At 34.1% G+C, this 15,730-nt stretch overlaps 2 pseudogenes; both read right to left on the bottom strand.

The window, feature by feature from the left end:
• Window positions 1–2,034: 2,034 nt before the first annotated feature.
• Window positions 2,035–3,584, bottom strand: LOC114761211 (probable LRR receptor-like serine/threonine-protein kinase At3g47570; annotated as a pseudogene).
• A 6-nt stretch (window positions 3,585–3,590) lies between these two features.
• LOC114761191 (probable LRR receptor-like serine/threonine-protein kinase At3g47570) lies at window positions 3,591–11,909 on the bottom strand (annotated as a pseudogene).
• Between the last annotated feature and the right edge of the window lie 3,821 nt (window positions 11,910–15,730).

Here is a 15,730-nt window from a genome sequence, read left to right as displayed (position 1 = left end):
TCATTGGTTGCTGCTGTGATTTCCATTGACCAAACATGCATTAAGTGAAATAGAAAACTTAAATGCGGTTCTTGAAGCATTTGGTGTTTCAGGTACTTTATGACACGTGGACGAGCATTTGTCAATAGGTTGGGATGGAGCGCTAAGTTGGAAGAGGATATCTTGTAGAATTTAATGCAGCATGCCCTGACGTTTGCATGTTTTTAAGAACATTCCTTCACTCAGATTTGTCAATCTATGTTATGCTTTCAGAAGAAATACAAAATGTGACTTTTCATGGTTTCCAGTTCACATTTACGTCAACCATCTTTTCGTTGTTTTTTTAAAACCTCAACATACTATATGCCTTTACTTTGGTGAATGTTAAGGATTTGAATTTCGGTTTATGCCTTATGTTTTCGCGAATTACATCAGACTCCACATATTTTAAATTACACGTAGACATTTGTGTTTGTGTGTTGATGTCTTTGCTTCATCTTGAAGCCCTGTTCCCCCCCCCCCCCCCCAATGCAGGTTTTACTTTATTCCTTGGATTCATAACCAATAGGATGCACCATTATCTTCGGAAGCTAATTAATTTGAGGGGCAATGTGGGATCCTCTAAAGAAGAGCTAGAAAGGCTTCGGAAAGAAAAGGTTCAATTTGAAGATAAGGAAGAGAAAGCTTCCAAGGAGATAAAGAAGCTGAAGGAAGAAATTTCAAGCCTTTCAGAAAGTTTGAAAAAGGCAAAGTTAGAATGTGAAGAGAAGGATAAAAGAGTTGAGACTGCTGAAGTTCATGTTGCTTCCCTCCAAAAACAGCTGCCGATATGCTACTCGAATATGACCGACTGTTAGAAGACAACCAAAATCTTCAGGCTCAAGTACTGGGTAAAGCATAAAGAGTTGAGGAAATGCCAAGTTAGCAAACTGAAGTCTGGGAAGTAGATGTCATTCATGACCATCACTACTAGTTTTGTTGCAGAAGCTTCCTTGTTTTGCACAGAAGTGATTAATTTTCACTCCGTACTGAACTGGCAACAGTAGCTTACATAGGTGTATGTCTAAGATTATAAATTTTGTAGTTCTTCCTCTGGGATCTCTTTTTCCCCTCAACTCCGTAGTTTTGTCTGCCTTTTGGGCCAAGAAAGAAATTTTTTCACTTGAGATCTGGCTAGGAAAGTATCAACCGGAAAGGCTTTAGAAATTAAAATTAAAATTCTTCTAAAGGATCAAAGCCACCACTCGTGTTATCTAGATGTTATTGTTCAGGCTCTTTGAAGTTACGAATTCAAAAGTTTCTTTTTCTCCTTTAATATTACATGTATTGGATTGCAATTTAGGGATCCACTGCTTGGAAGGCATTAGCGTTGATTTTGGTCCGTAAAAGAATTTCTTATTTTTAATATCTTTTACTATAATTTATTTTTGCCAACCTTTTAGTATATTTATCATTTCATTTACATTCATCCTTATCAAAAAGTTGTTTGATCTTCCATGGTGTCTGTTTTATGCATCCCCTTCGTTTCTAAACTAAGAACTTTCCGGATAACGATTGTTGAATTTTTCGTCTCTTGTCCGAGGTTGCATTTGCATCTTTCCATGTATTTGCATTCAGTCATGCTGCATCTTTACTTCATTTCTTTGGACCTTGTAATTTGTTGAGCGGCGAAAACCTTCTAAAAAGATAACAAAGGATCAAAACCTTGTATTCAGTCATGCAGGACGTAATGCTGTTATGATAAATAATGTATGGTGTGAGAAACGTTTTCTTGACGCTTTGTCTTACTAATGAGAAATGATAAATGATCTCATATGTTTCATGTGAATCCCCATGCGTAATTACAGTTCTAACAAGGGCAAAAGAGATCCAATGGAGCCTAATCCCCTAGAAATCTTCTGGTAAAGCCATTGAAAAGTTCAAAGATAAAAGAACTAAAAGGGAGAGAAAAAGGGACCTTTATTTGGAATGTTCCAACCACAAATCTTTTACATGGTAGCTTTTGTTTTATGGTATCGCACTACAAAAGTCACCATTCTCCATTCTCTGTTTTGTGGTCATTTTCTAATTTGATTTAGCTCCCTCATGACATCCATCATGTTCAATCTTTCTTTTGGTGATTCTACTGAACAAGCAAGTCCAATCTCAAATAGTGAAAGTATAGACTTCTCATCACAAGGAGGCAAAACAGTAAGATTTTCCATGATGATTTCCTTTTCTGCTGCTCTTCTTGTCTGTTGCATGTGTTGTGTCAAAAGAGTCAAATCTACAATTTCCAAAAGATTATTTGGATATGCAGTTTTGACATAGTTATGGAGATTGTTGCCATCTTTGAACATTTCTTCTGTGGGTCGTCTTCCCGTCTACATTTCCAAAACAAGGATGCCAAAAGAATATACATGACCCTGTGTTGAAATATCAGAACCTATTCCGTACTCTGAAAAATGTTACACAATTCTCAATGCTTGGAAATTAACTATTCTAAAACTAAAGAAAGGAGATTTCAAATATAAATGAATTTTATGATAGTTACAAGCTCAAATGAAGGCCAATCATACCTGGAGGAGCATACACAATAGTCCTTTTTATTCCAGTTGTGCTAGTTTGCTTGAAAGAGCTGCCATCAATGGTTGAGAGAAGTCTTGCTAGCCCAAAATCACTCACATTAGCTACCATACCACTATCAAGAAGGACATTGCTTGAATTTAAATCACAATGAATAATTGGTTGCTCACATTCAAAATGAAGATAGTGAAGTGCAAAGGGCACTTCACATATGATGTGTAATCTTTGATGAAGATCCAATATCAAACACTGGTTTGTACTATCTAGATCAGGATGCAGCCATTTTTTGAGGCTTCCATTTGACATGTACTCAAGGACTAGTGCTTTAAATTCTTGTCCTTTATAATCAATGCTTGAGCAACATGTTAGAATTTTAATTAGATTTCGATGCCTTATGTTTTTGAGGGCATTACATTCTAAGATGAAACTCTTATGAGCTCCCTTCTTTCGAAGATTTAGTACCTTTATTGCAATAACTTTATCTTCTGATTCTAGCCTTCCTTTATATACTGAGCCAAAACTCCCAGATCCAATCAAGTTCTTGGCACAGAAGCCTTCAGTTGCAATGTGCAGATTTTGATATGACACCTTGGAAAGTTGTTCAATTATTGGTGTTAATGAAGATAATTTCCGATTTCTTTTTCACCTCCAGTAGAAAGCAAGAATAAATATCATTAGAAGAGAAAACCCAAGCAAATCATTATCACCATAAGCTTTAAATTGTGGTGTCTTCTTTGCGTGTCAGCTTTTATGGCACATGGTGGTAGGTATAGCTCAGAAATGCCCCCGCAAATTTTAATATTTCCAGTTACTGATATTGCACTTGCATTGCTGAAAACTCATTTTGTTGGTAGTTGACCATCCTTCATATTGAAAGAAACATTCAAGTATTCAAGAAAGGAAATGTTTCGCAAGCCAATTACTATTGGCCCAGACAAGTTGTTTGGTGATATATTTAAATATGCAAGACTCTTCAGGGCAGCTAGCAAAGAAGGCATGGATCCATTGAAGGAATTGCCTCTTAGGTCAACGTATTCCATGCTTGTTCAGTCTCCTATGGAAGAAGGAATCTCTCCAGAGAGATGGTTTTCAGAGATATCCAAAGTGTTAAGGTGTTGAAGGGTTCCAATCTCATAAGGCAAAAGGCCATTCAAAGAGTTGTGAGATAAGTTCCGTAAAATAGACAAAGAAGAAAGACCAAAAATTTGCAAGGGTATGGATCCACAGAAATTGTTTTTTCCAAGGTGAAGGTGATGTAAATAGTTCATGTTTGCAAATATAGGAGGAATTTTCCCTTCTAGCATATTTTCTGAGAAGTCTAGGATAGCCAATTGGCTGAGATTTCCTATAGAGGCGGGTATCTCTCCTGAGAGTTGGTTTACACTCAATGCTAGCAATTGCACCTTCTGAAGATTGCCCAGAGAAGATGGAATGGTTCCTAATAATTTGTTTTGGTCCAGGGTCAAGGTAATTAAATTTGTATACTTCCCTAGAGATCCAAGAATAGTTCCATATATCTGATTACCACCCAGGTACAATCGAATGAGCTGGGTTGACAAATTTCCTATGGAATTGGGTAAAACACCTCCAAAATTGTTGCTGACTAGAGCTAAGCTTTCTAGTTTGTTGCAATTTTGCAAAGATGTTATGAAATTCAAGTCATCACTTGAATTGCTGCCAAGATTGTTTTCTTCCAAATTCAGCAGGTGCAAATCTTTTAGAGTTCCAAGACTTGGAACTTGGTCAACACAAGAGTTAGAAGTAATATCAAAAGCTCGAAGAGAAGATGCATTTGTGATGGAACTTGGTATGGGACCTGAGATTTTATTCGAACCTATGATAAAAAAATTTTAGATTTGGGAGGGTGGAGAACATTTTTTCTGGAAGTCGGGTCATATTCAACTGGTTTTCTGCTAATGATATGACAATGAGAGATGACATGTTGAAGAGTGAGCGGGAAGAGCACCAAAAAATGATTTGAGACTGCTGACAAAATTTTCAAGTTCTTCAAATCAGCTCTCTCTTCAGGGATACTTCCTTCCAAGTGATTATAAGCTATGTCAAGATTTGGCAAATAAGATAGATTCCACATAGAAGCTGGGAGTTTTCCAGTTAAATTGTTGTTATGAATGGCAAACCTTTCAAGCTGTTGACAGCCAATCTGGGATGGTATCTTACCTGTAAGACCATTCATTGACAAATTCAAGCACCTCAGTTCAGTGCAACTCATCAAGTTCCAGGGAATCTCTCCTTTTAATCTGTTGTTCCCAAGAGAGAGTTCTTTCAACCTGAACAAACGTCCCAACTCTGGTGGGATTTTACCATAGAAACTATTGTCTGTGAGGGAGAGATTTCTCAAGAAGGACAGATTGCCAATGTGGGGTGATATGGTCCCACCCAGATGATAACCCCTCAGATTCAACTCTATCACTCCCTTATGCTTGTGGCCGCAAGTGATTCCAGTCCAACTGTAGAAGTGGTTTGAACCATTCCAAGAGCTCAAGATCTCATTAGGATAATCAGTTATTGAGTCTTTAAACTTGAGCAATGCCAAATAATCTGTCTCGTTTGATGTAGCTCTGATATGTTGGAAGCAAAACAAATTTATGTAGAAGACGGTAAAGATTGATGCATGGAGGTGTTTTGATTGAAATGGGATAAACGAAATAAACAGGATCAAAAGCCATGTGGCCTGGTGGTGTTCAAGAACTGTAGGTTTTTAAGTGTAAACGCTTTACTACGTCCTGCTCATGTACATCTCACCTTATATATTTATATTTAGGTGACTTAAATTCGACTTGAACACTTGGTATTTTATTTGTCTTTATTGAAATTACTTTTCAAAGCGGTATCTAAAAGATCTAATAAAAAAAACTAAGATTTTGACTATTGAAATTAGGCGATCTGTGTGAGATGTGCACATGGTATGTATATTATAAGATGTGCTCCTGCATCCGGAATTTAAAAATATGAAGCAAGTGGGAAGAAATAAACATGCTAGTGTTTACTCGTAGAATTCGTGTGTGTGTCTGTAACTTTTTCCTTGAAATTTTGACTTTGACTCTCTCTCTGTATATATATACTACTTTCGATTCTTGATATAAGAGTTAATTGACTAATTTATATATATTAAGAAAATTAGTTAAGTTAATTATTTGTAATAAATAGGTGTTGTCTTTTCTAAAATACTCTCGCTAATCAAGTGTATTAGCTAGAACTACCATTTGATAAAATATTTAAGATGTGTAATTATTATAAGGGCTACCTTGAGAAAAATGGATAAATATAAGAGATACAGTAGATTAAAGTCTGATATTTAGGATCAAGCTAGCTCTTATATTAAGGACCAGAGGTAGTATAAATTAGTTCCGGTCTTTAATATAAGAACTAGTTAGAGATTTAATTTAATTCTAAATACAAGACTCTAATATACTTTATCTCCAATATTTGTCTATTTTGTCCTCAAATAATCCGTATGATGATTGCATGTATTAATGAGTTATTATCAAGGGATAATTTAAATGCACATGATCAATAAAAGTATTTTATAAAAGACAACATCTATTTATTACAAATAATTAACTAAATTATTTTCTTTAATATTTACAAATTAATTATCTATCTATTATATTAAGTACAGGACGTAGTGTACATATATATATATATATGTTGGTGATGTGACAGTATATAACTTTATCTATTGGGGAGATCACGATTGTATCGACGTTTATGAATGCACCTAAATAAATTTTTGAAAAAGCGTGATCGTTGTGTTTTGAAATGATTTAGATTAATTACCATTTACTTTTTTTTTCAAGTGACACAGGCTGACATAATCTTGTTTGATGTATTTCTGATGTGAAAGCAAAGCAAATTTATGTAGAAGATCATTATGATTGATGTTTTAAGCTAAGGATTTTTTTTTTTTTTTGGGTCAATAAGCTAATGATGTTTCTCCGCAATAAGACTTTCTCTTTTGCCTGATTTAAATCATAATTAATTTTCAATGATATGTACGTTCAAAGAAGTTAACAAATGTGAAGCCTGATGTGCCCATCAAGTTTAAGTAACTTGGATACCAAGATCCTTCAAAAGACAAAAATTTGAGTGTAGAGAATTTTAATTTTAAGCTTCGATATGACTTGTTATATTGCTCACGGCTTTGATCGTATGACCCTTTACTTTATTTATTTATTTTTTTAAAGCTTGAGAGTATTTGAGTTATAAAATGTTCTTTAAACAAGGAAAAATATGAGAGAAAGTATGTATTTAGTACATATATATGTATTTGCAGCTAAAGATTAGTTGTCTCAATGACAATGCTACCCCTTACGTTTGGATGAGGTTTTTGCTTTGAATTTAACGTTAACATGTTTAGATACCGACGTATCTTTAAATTGTATTTCATAAAAAAATGTGAATGCCTTTACATATATAGTACCATAACTGTGTGATATATATATATATATTTTGGAATCCTTTGTTTTTCTTCTGGGCCGCGTATATCAGAGTATGGCCATATATCCTCACATTTTTTCCACATCATCCAAGGGGAACAAAGAATTGAGTACGCTCACACAAAGAATTGGCAGCAATTTTTTCCCCATAAGTTTAAGAGGAAATTTGACTCTGATATCACTTGCTAGGAATAAGGAGTGAAACCACAAAAATGAGTGAGCAATAGAGATTGTTATATACACACACACAATATTATTAAGTCCAATTCGATGTAAAACTTTTCATATTGAAAGGCATCTTAAACAATAACTTATGTCATGACGCATATATCGTTGATTAGAAACATAAACAATAAGGATTGGGATAAGGACATCCTAATTAATTAAGTGCTCAAACTCAGCAGTATGTGTTTCGTTTAGACCAAAAAGCCATTATTGTCTTTCAAGAAAGCCAAATAATTGACTTAGGATTTGGTAATGCCCACGGCTGCACACATACAGCTCATCTTATTCCAAGTTGTTCAACTCTAAGTGTGAACAGTGCAAATCATTGAAGTTGATAATTAGCATAATTTAATATAAAAAAATATGGCCTGATTTAAATTAGAGATTTGGACAAATCCCGTGAATTGCGCATATTATGTTGCCAATTAGCATAATTTAATAAGGTTCTGATTCTTATGCTGTTTATTATCTTCTTTTTAGAAGGGAATATATATTTTGATGTTGATTGTATATACTTTAATTGAATTCAAAGCTACATGCACACAATTTATTTATTTATTTGTTTTGATAAATACACGCAATTTATTTAAGCACCATGGAGTAAAAATTTATTCATTATTTTGTTGGGTAAATGTGCATTCACCACTTTGATTCAAAAAAAAAATATTTATTTAAAAGTATCAAGGCAAATATTCTAAAAAAGTTGGTATAAAAAATATGAGATGGAGTAAATTGGTTTATTATTTCCTTAGCGCCAATATATAATTTAATTAAATAAAGAAGTTATGAGAAAAATTACGTCTATGTTGCGTACAAAAATACTAAAAAAAATGGCTAAATCTAATTCCATTGCGATGGCTCAAAGTAACAGACAGAAGTAGAACAGAGAAGTGTGAAAAACAGAGGCTGATACTAGAGTGTTGAGTACTACTCTAACACTATGTTTGGTAGAAGAGAAGGAGAGGAAAAGAAGAAAATTTTTAGTAAGTTTGATTTAGAAAATTAGAGAACTGAGGTTGTGAAATTTAATAAAGAAAAAATATAAAATAAAAGAGTAAGAAAAATTAATTAAAAACTTTTGATCTCACATCTTTAATTTTCTAAACTGAACTTGTTAAATTTTCTTCCTCTCTATTTCTTTTCGTACCAAACAAATTAGATTAGAGTTTAATTTTATTGACGACATAACATCCCAAAGCCCAAATCTAATCTTCAAAATCCTAAACTATCCTATTCAAATTGCCCCTCCCACAGATACTTGTGAAACAGTATTAGTTTTCCCCGCCTCAAGTTTGAAACACCCTGTTTTGGTAAAGCATGGAACAAAACAGGGGGGCCCCAAAAACAGAGTGGGACCAGAGAGACCCACCCTCGTCTATATTTATTTCATATTCAAATTCTTGCTTGCTTAAAGTTTAAACTTTTTCTCCCAATTTGATTTTCTAAGGAATACAGGACTTTGATCACACTTTCTTTAATCAATTAAATCATATATACATACAGTTCCTGTATATCTTTCTCCGAAATTTAAAAAAAAAAAAAACAGGTTAAATTTTTCTATTGTTGTACCTGAAGTTGTATTTGCATATTTCTTTTCATTTCCCTGATCAATTAAACTACGTAATCTTTTTCTTCTCCATGTTTTCTTTTAAATACCAAGTTAGGCGTATCTGTACCCATGGGAAAATATTACAATCTGTTTGTTTTTCTAATACAAATTGCAATTTGTTGAGTACCGCGTACGGCCTCAAGAAAAACATTTATAAGATTAAAATTCACAGCAATTTAGATACTGAAGGAGTAGCTGATTCACATACCAAAGTACTCCTCCGATCCTTATTATAAGACCCAATTTGACTTTTTATTTGGTCCTAATTATAAGACCCAATCCATTTTGTCTCTTATATTTATGCATTTTTTTCCAAGATAATCCTTCTAATAATGATAGTTTTAGCCAATATACTTAATTAGCAAGGATATTTTAGGAATGACAACACTTATTTATTATAAATAACCAACTTAACTTACTTCCTTAATCTCCTCAAATAAGTCAATTGGGTCTTATAATTAGGACCGGAGGAGTACAATTTATTCCAGCCTATTGATTGACTTTTCTTTGTTCACAAAAGAAGAGTCCTAGAGAAGATCTGACATTGAAATACAATTCATGAGAATTAAGGAATTTTATCAGGGTTTATAATAATAGCATATCTAAATTGCCATTATTTCCAGCTCATTCTTTGTTGTCTTCAAGTCTGACGACTTGTTTGGCCACGACCCAAAACATTTTTAATTTGATTTAGCTCCCTTAGTACACCCATCATGTTCATCCTTTCTTTTGAAGATTCTACTGAACAAGCAAGTCCAATTTCAAATAGTGAAATTAGAGTCTTCTCATAGTTGGGATGCATACAAGTCACCTCCATCCTGATTTCTCCTCTAGTTGCTATTGTATTCTGCCGTACTTGCTGGGGTACAAGAGCTGTGTCCACAATCTCCAAAAGATTGTTTGGACATGCAGCTTTGACGTAGCTATTAAGATTCTAGCTGCCTTCAAACATCTGATCTGTTGGTCTTTTAAGGGTTAATATTTCCAAAATCAGGATGCCAAAAGAATATACATCACCTTGAGTGGATACCTCATAACTCATTCCATATTCTGAAATACATTAGATATTGATGAATGTTTCAAAAATCGTTGTCTTGAAACTAACAAAATAAAAAAAAAGAAAAATATTTCATAAAAGAAATGGAATTCATAATGCTTTGAGCCAAAATAATAAGAAGTTACCTGGAGGAGCATAGCCAATCGTTTCTTTCACTCCAGACGTGCTTGTTCGCTTTTGAGAACTGCCACTAAGGGTGGCAAGTAGTCTTGCTAACCCAAAATCACTCACATGAGCCACCATATTATCATCAAGACATTGTTGGGCTTTAAGTCACAATGGACTACCGGTTTCTCATTTTCATAATGAAGATAATGCAGTGCAGAGGCAACATCATATACAACATTAAATCTCTGACAAATATCCAATGCTGACCGATATGCACTTTCTTGATTAGGATGCAGCCATCTTTCAAGGCTTCCATTTGACATATACTCAAACACCAATGCCTTAAATTCTTGCCCTTGTAATCAATGCTAGAGCAACATGTCAAAATTTTTACCAAATTTCGATGTCTTATGTTTTTCAGTGCATTACATTCTGAAATGAAACTCTTTTAAGCCCCCTTCTTTTGAAGGTTCATTACCTTTATTGCAACAATTTTATCTTCTGATTCTAGCCTTCCTTTATATACTGAGCCGGAACTCCTAGATCCAATGAAGTTGGTGGTAGAGAAACCTTCAGTTGCAGTGTGTAGATTCTGATATGACACCTTGGGAAATTGTTCAATTACAAGTGAACCTGGAGATGATTTCCTGTTTCTTTCAAGCCTCCAATAGAAAGCAAATAAAAATATCAGTAAAAGAGAAAACGCCACAGAAATCACAATAACCATAAGCTTCAAATTGTGTTTTCTTTGCGTATCAACTTTCTTGGGGTATGGTGGTAAGTGCATCTCAGAAATACCCCCACAAAGATTGATATTCCCAATAATTGATATTGCATTTGCATTGCTGAAAACCCCTTCTGTTGGCATCTCACCATGAAACATATTGAAAGAGACATTTAAGTATTGAAGAAAAGAAATGTTCTGTAGCCCGACTAGTATTGATCCAGATAGGTTGTTTTGAGATATATCCAAATGTGTAAGACCTTTCATCAAAGCTAGTGAAGGAGGCATGGGCCCATTGAAGGAATTCTTTTGTAAGTTAAGGTATTCCATGCCTGTGCACTCGCGTATGGTAGAAGGAATCTCTTCTGAGAGATTATTTTCAGAGACATCCAAAGCCCCAAGGTTTTTAAGCTTTCCTACCTCCATAGGCAAAGATCCATTCAATGAGTTATGAGATAAGTTTAAGAAAATGGACAAGGAGGAAAGAGCAAAAATCTGCACGGGTATAGCTCCACTGAAATTGTTTTTTGAAAGGTCTAAAATTATCAAACTTTTCAAGTTTCCAATTGTGGTAGGAATTTTTCCTTCAAGCTTGTTCTCAAAAACTGTTAGTTCAATCACTTTACTAAGGTTTCCTAAGAAAGCCGACATCTTTCTCGAGAGTTGGTTGTCCTCTAGAAGTAATCTTCTCATCTCATGTAGATACCCAAAAGTAGTTGGAATGGTACCTGAGAATTTATTGTCTTCGAGACCCAAGCCAGTTAAACTTGTGTGCTTTTCTAAAGTATCAGGAATAGTACCATATATTTGATTACTGCCCAGGTACAGTAGAGTGAGTTGGGCAGACAAATTTCCTATGGAATTGGGTAACATGCCTCCAAATTTGTTGGAAGTCAAACTTAATGTTTCAAGTTTGCTACAATTTGTCAAGGATGTCATGAAATCGAGGTCACTATTTGAGGTGCTCCCAATATTGTTAAATTCTAAATTTAGATTTTGTAGATCTTTTAGCCCTCCCAGATTGGGAACTTCACTGAGAAAATGGTTTGAAGGAATATTAAAAACTTTGAGGGAAGATGCATTTGTGATGGAAGTTGGTATTGGACCAGAAATTTGATTCAAACCTAATGCAAAATATTGTAGATTTGGGAGAGTGGAGAACATGTTATCTGGAAGCCGAGTCATGGTCAACTGGTTTTTTCCTACTGATATCATAGTGAGAAAAGAGAGATTGTAAAGTGAAGAGGGAAGAGCACCTAACAAACTATTCTCCGGTGCTGCAAAAAATGTCAAGTTCTTTAAGTGGCCTATCTCTTCCGGTATGCTTCCCTGAAAGTTATTTTGGCCTAGTCCAAGACGGGTGAGGGAAGTAAGATTCCATATAGACAATGGGATTTCTCAAGTTAAATTGTTGAAAGAAAGCTGCAACCTTTCAAGCTTTTGAAACTCCCCCAGCTAATATGGTATTTTTCCACTAAGGCTATTCCCTGGAAAATGCAGGACCCGCAACTCAATGCAACTCGTCAAGTTCAATGGAATTTCTCCTATCAATGAGTTGTTTGAGAGCAAGAGTGTGTTTAGCCTGAACAAACGTCCCAACTATGGTGGGATTTCTCCATGGAAACTGTTGTCTATGAGGGAGAGCCTTCTCAAGAAAGAGAGATTCCCAACATGAGGCGATATGACCCCACCGAGATGATAGCCTCCTAGATTCAACTCGGTGACTCGCTCATGATGCTTGTGGCCACAAGTGATCCCAGTCTAGCTGCAAAAGTGGCTCGAACTATTCCAAGAGCTCAAGATTTGTTTAGGATCATCTGTTATTGATTCTTTAAACTTGAGCAATACCAGATAATCTGTCTCGTTTGATGCAGCTCTGACGACACACTGATAGAGGCAAACCAAGTTTGTGCAGAAGATCATAAGGATTAATGCTTGAAAATAGTATTTTGAAAGAAATGGAAATGAAACGGAGGCAAAAGCCATATGGTTATGCTGAAAAATAGCTTGAATATTGTTTTGTGGATTCATATATTGAAATGGTGGTGCTTTAATATATAGGAGCTTTAGTTACGTTTGTTCTTAATTAGCCCAAGTTTTCCCATTTTGAGTTTGACTTCATTTGTTGATTTACGTAAAAGTAGTACGCATGCAGACCAAGAAATTTTGCACAGTGATGTATGCTATATGTGTGCCTGGATCCTTCTCAAGGCATATATATGAAGTAAACAATAAAAATCAAAGGTCAGGTGGGAGCCGTATATAACGTATGGGATAAGTTCATTTTATGTAACTTAAGTTTAAAGAATAATTAAAAAAATATATTTTTCTTTAAAACATTGTTTGACTTTAATAAATAGTCGACTTATCTTCAAATATAGTACTCTTGAAATTTTACAAATTTTCCAATTATAATTATAAATATTACTAAACTATGTACTCATAATGTTTTTTCCAACTATATATAGCCTTGACACGCTAAAAACAAGTCATGCTACATCTTAATTAAATTTTCAACATCAAACAACTATTCTATTGTCATGTCAAAATGCAGTATTTTTGCTCCTACGCACTCTACCAATCTATAATGTCCAGGAAAAAACACACACACACACACGCACACAATTATCATATGATGTCCAGAACATATATGTGTGGGCGTGATCCTAATTAATAATTCCCGGTACATAAACCCAGTTTTGGAGAAAAATATACATTTGAGATGGGGCATATATAGAAAATATGATTGAGTTTTCCAACCCTATTGAAGTTGACATGTAAAGATTTTTCAAACGTGTTAGAAACTCCATCCAAACTAATTTGAGTTCACCGACTCAAACAAAGTTTGATACACTAATGGAAATTATAGTCAGTCTTATACGTTATGCAACAAGTTCATGAATTCCAACTTTCAGCAACTTGCCTTGCGTTTTCTTTGATTTAATGGAACAACTTTGACTATTGCAATTTAATCTCTCTCTCTCTCACTCTCACACACGCACAGTCCCTCTGTGTTCATATATAGAAAAGTCAACCATTTCACACTTATTAGAAAAGTAAATTAATGCATCTTATATTCCATTTTCTTGCTAAAATGCCCCGGACCTTATTGTTTGATTTTTGTCTTGCATTCATAAATGAGGGCAAATTAGGAAATATGTGTTTGAACATGTATGCTTATAAAAGAGGACCCAAAAAGTGCAGTTGCCTTTTTGCTCATATGCATGGGAACAGAAGAATTATATTCTTGAGACTTTTTTTGATTTTGAGTCCCCGTCCAAGACATTCAATTTCCACCTTGACCAGAGATTCTAGATTGATATGGGGGAATAGGTAGACTCGTTTTTTTTTTTTATAACAAAAAAGTATAAGTGAGTTGAGTCTCAAAGATTTATCAGGGTCAAGACATATTTCTAGTCTCAAATAAGGTTTACATAGATACTTATAGATCACCTACCAACAAGGTCTTTACATCAAGAGTGTGATTTGAACTTACAACTTTGTAGTTACAAGCTGACTCCTTATCAACTGGACTAACTCTTGCTAGTATTATTAGAGTCCTTTGCACTCAGCACACACATATTATACGAAAATACTGGATGGTAGAAAATGTAGGAATGCACATGTGTAACATTTTTAAACTGCATGAGATTAAGGAAAATGAGACTGTAAAAAGTGTGTAAGCATATATGCCTGTGTTGTAAAACGTATCATAAGCTTAATGATATGCTTTGGTCTTTCAGAATAGAAAATACGCAGCATTATTATCGTATAGAAATCACAGTGAAAATTCAAAACCTCAAGAATTGATACTAATTCTTCAGGCAAAATTGCATTTTCACTTTCTTCACTTTACACAAGGTTAAATGGTTGTTTAATTTTATATAAAAGACAACTCATATAATAAAAAAATATGATGTCATATATACAATGAATAAGATTTAGAACATCTATTAATTAATTAATATGAAAATTGAATATTTACATCTTTATACATAGATTTATTTTGTATTATCTCACTTGCATGTAATATTAATTGAAATTATCTTAAATATGTAAAGCGTAATTTTTTGAATTTTATATCTTATATATATGTGGTTTAACTTAATTTTCACCTCTTTTTCATTTTTAAAACATTATGTAGTTATATTATATACTTGTCCATAATCCATTATCTACTATGTTATGCCCTCTTTGGTTTAGAGGCTGGCTCCGTTCCTGCTGGGGTACTCTCCAATCTTGTTCAGAAATATGTTACTTTAGAAACTCATTGTCTTGAAACTAACAAAATAAAAAAGAGTAATATTTCACAAAAGAAATGAAATTTAAAGGAGCAGCTTGAAGCCATAATAATAATAAATTAAATTGTACTTAGAGGAGTACAATCTTCACTTCTATTCTAAATGTGCTTGTTGGTTCTTGAGAACTGCCATTAACAGTGGTTAGTAGTCTTACTGCTAACTTCAAATCACTCGCCCAATCTATCATATCATCATCAAGGACATTGCTGCGCTTTAAGTCACAACGAATAATACCAATGCCTTAAATTTTGCAGGAGAAATGAAGATACGAAGAGTGTAAATGTTTTACAAATTTATTGGAATCGTTCAATAATTAACCTAAATATTGAGGAGCTTTATTTTATGGCAAACTGAAAGAAAATGGTGTGAATTGTGCTTTTGATCCTAAAACTCTTGTTTGGTCTTCCACTTCTACCTCTAACAATTGATCTGAGCATCCCAAATTTCTTTCCTTTGATTATTCTTAAACTGATGAATAGTCAAAAGAATTGACGTGTAACCCTAAAATCATCATCACAAACAAACGAACAGCGAAAACAAAGTTGACAACGGAAATGTGAAAAGGAAGAAAAAGGAATGATATAGTTAGGCACTCCTCTAGTCTTTAATATAGGACCTATTTAGAAGGTTGATCTTAGTCTTCAATATAGGACATATTTCTTATATTTATCAATTTTTTTAAATTACCCCTATTATGATTTTTTA

This window comes from Neltuma alba, unplaced genomic scaffold (genome assembly GCF_004799145.2).
Source record: "Neltuma alba isolate B1F8T4 unplaced genomic scaffold, ASM479914v2 tig00011088_pilon, whole genome shotgun sequence".
Taxonomy (NCBI): domain Eukaryota; kingdom Viridiplantae; phylum Streptophyta; class Magnoliopsida; order Fabales; family Fabaceae; genus Neltuma; species Neltuma alba.
Note: the sequence above shows the minus strand (reverse complement) of the source record. Positions and strands in the feature narration are given on the sequence as shown.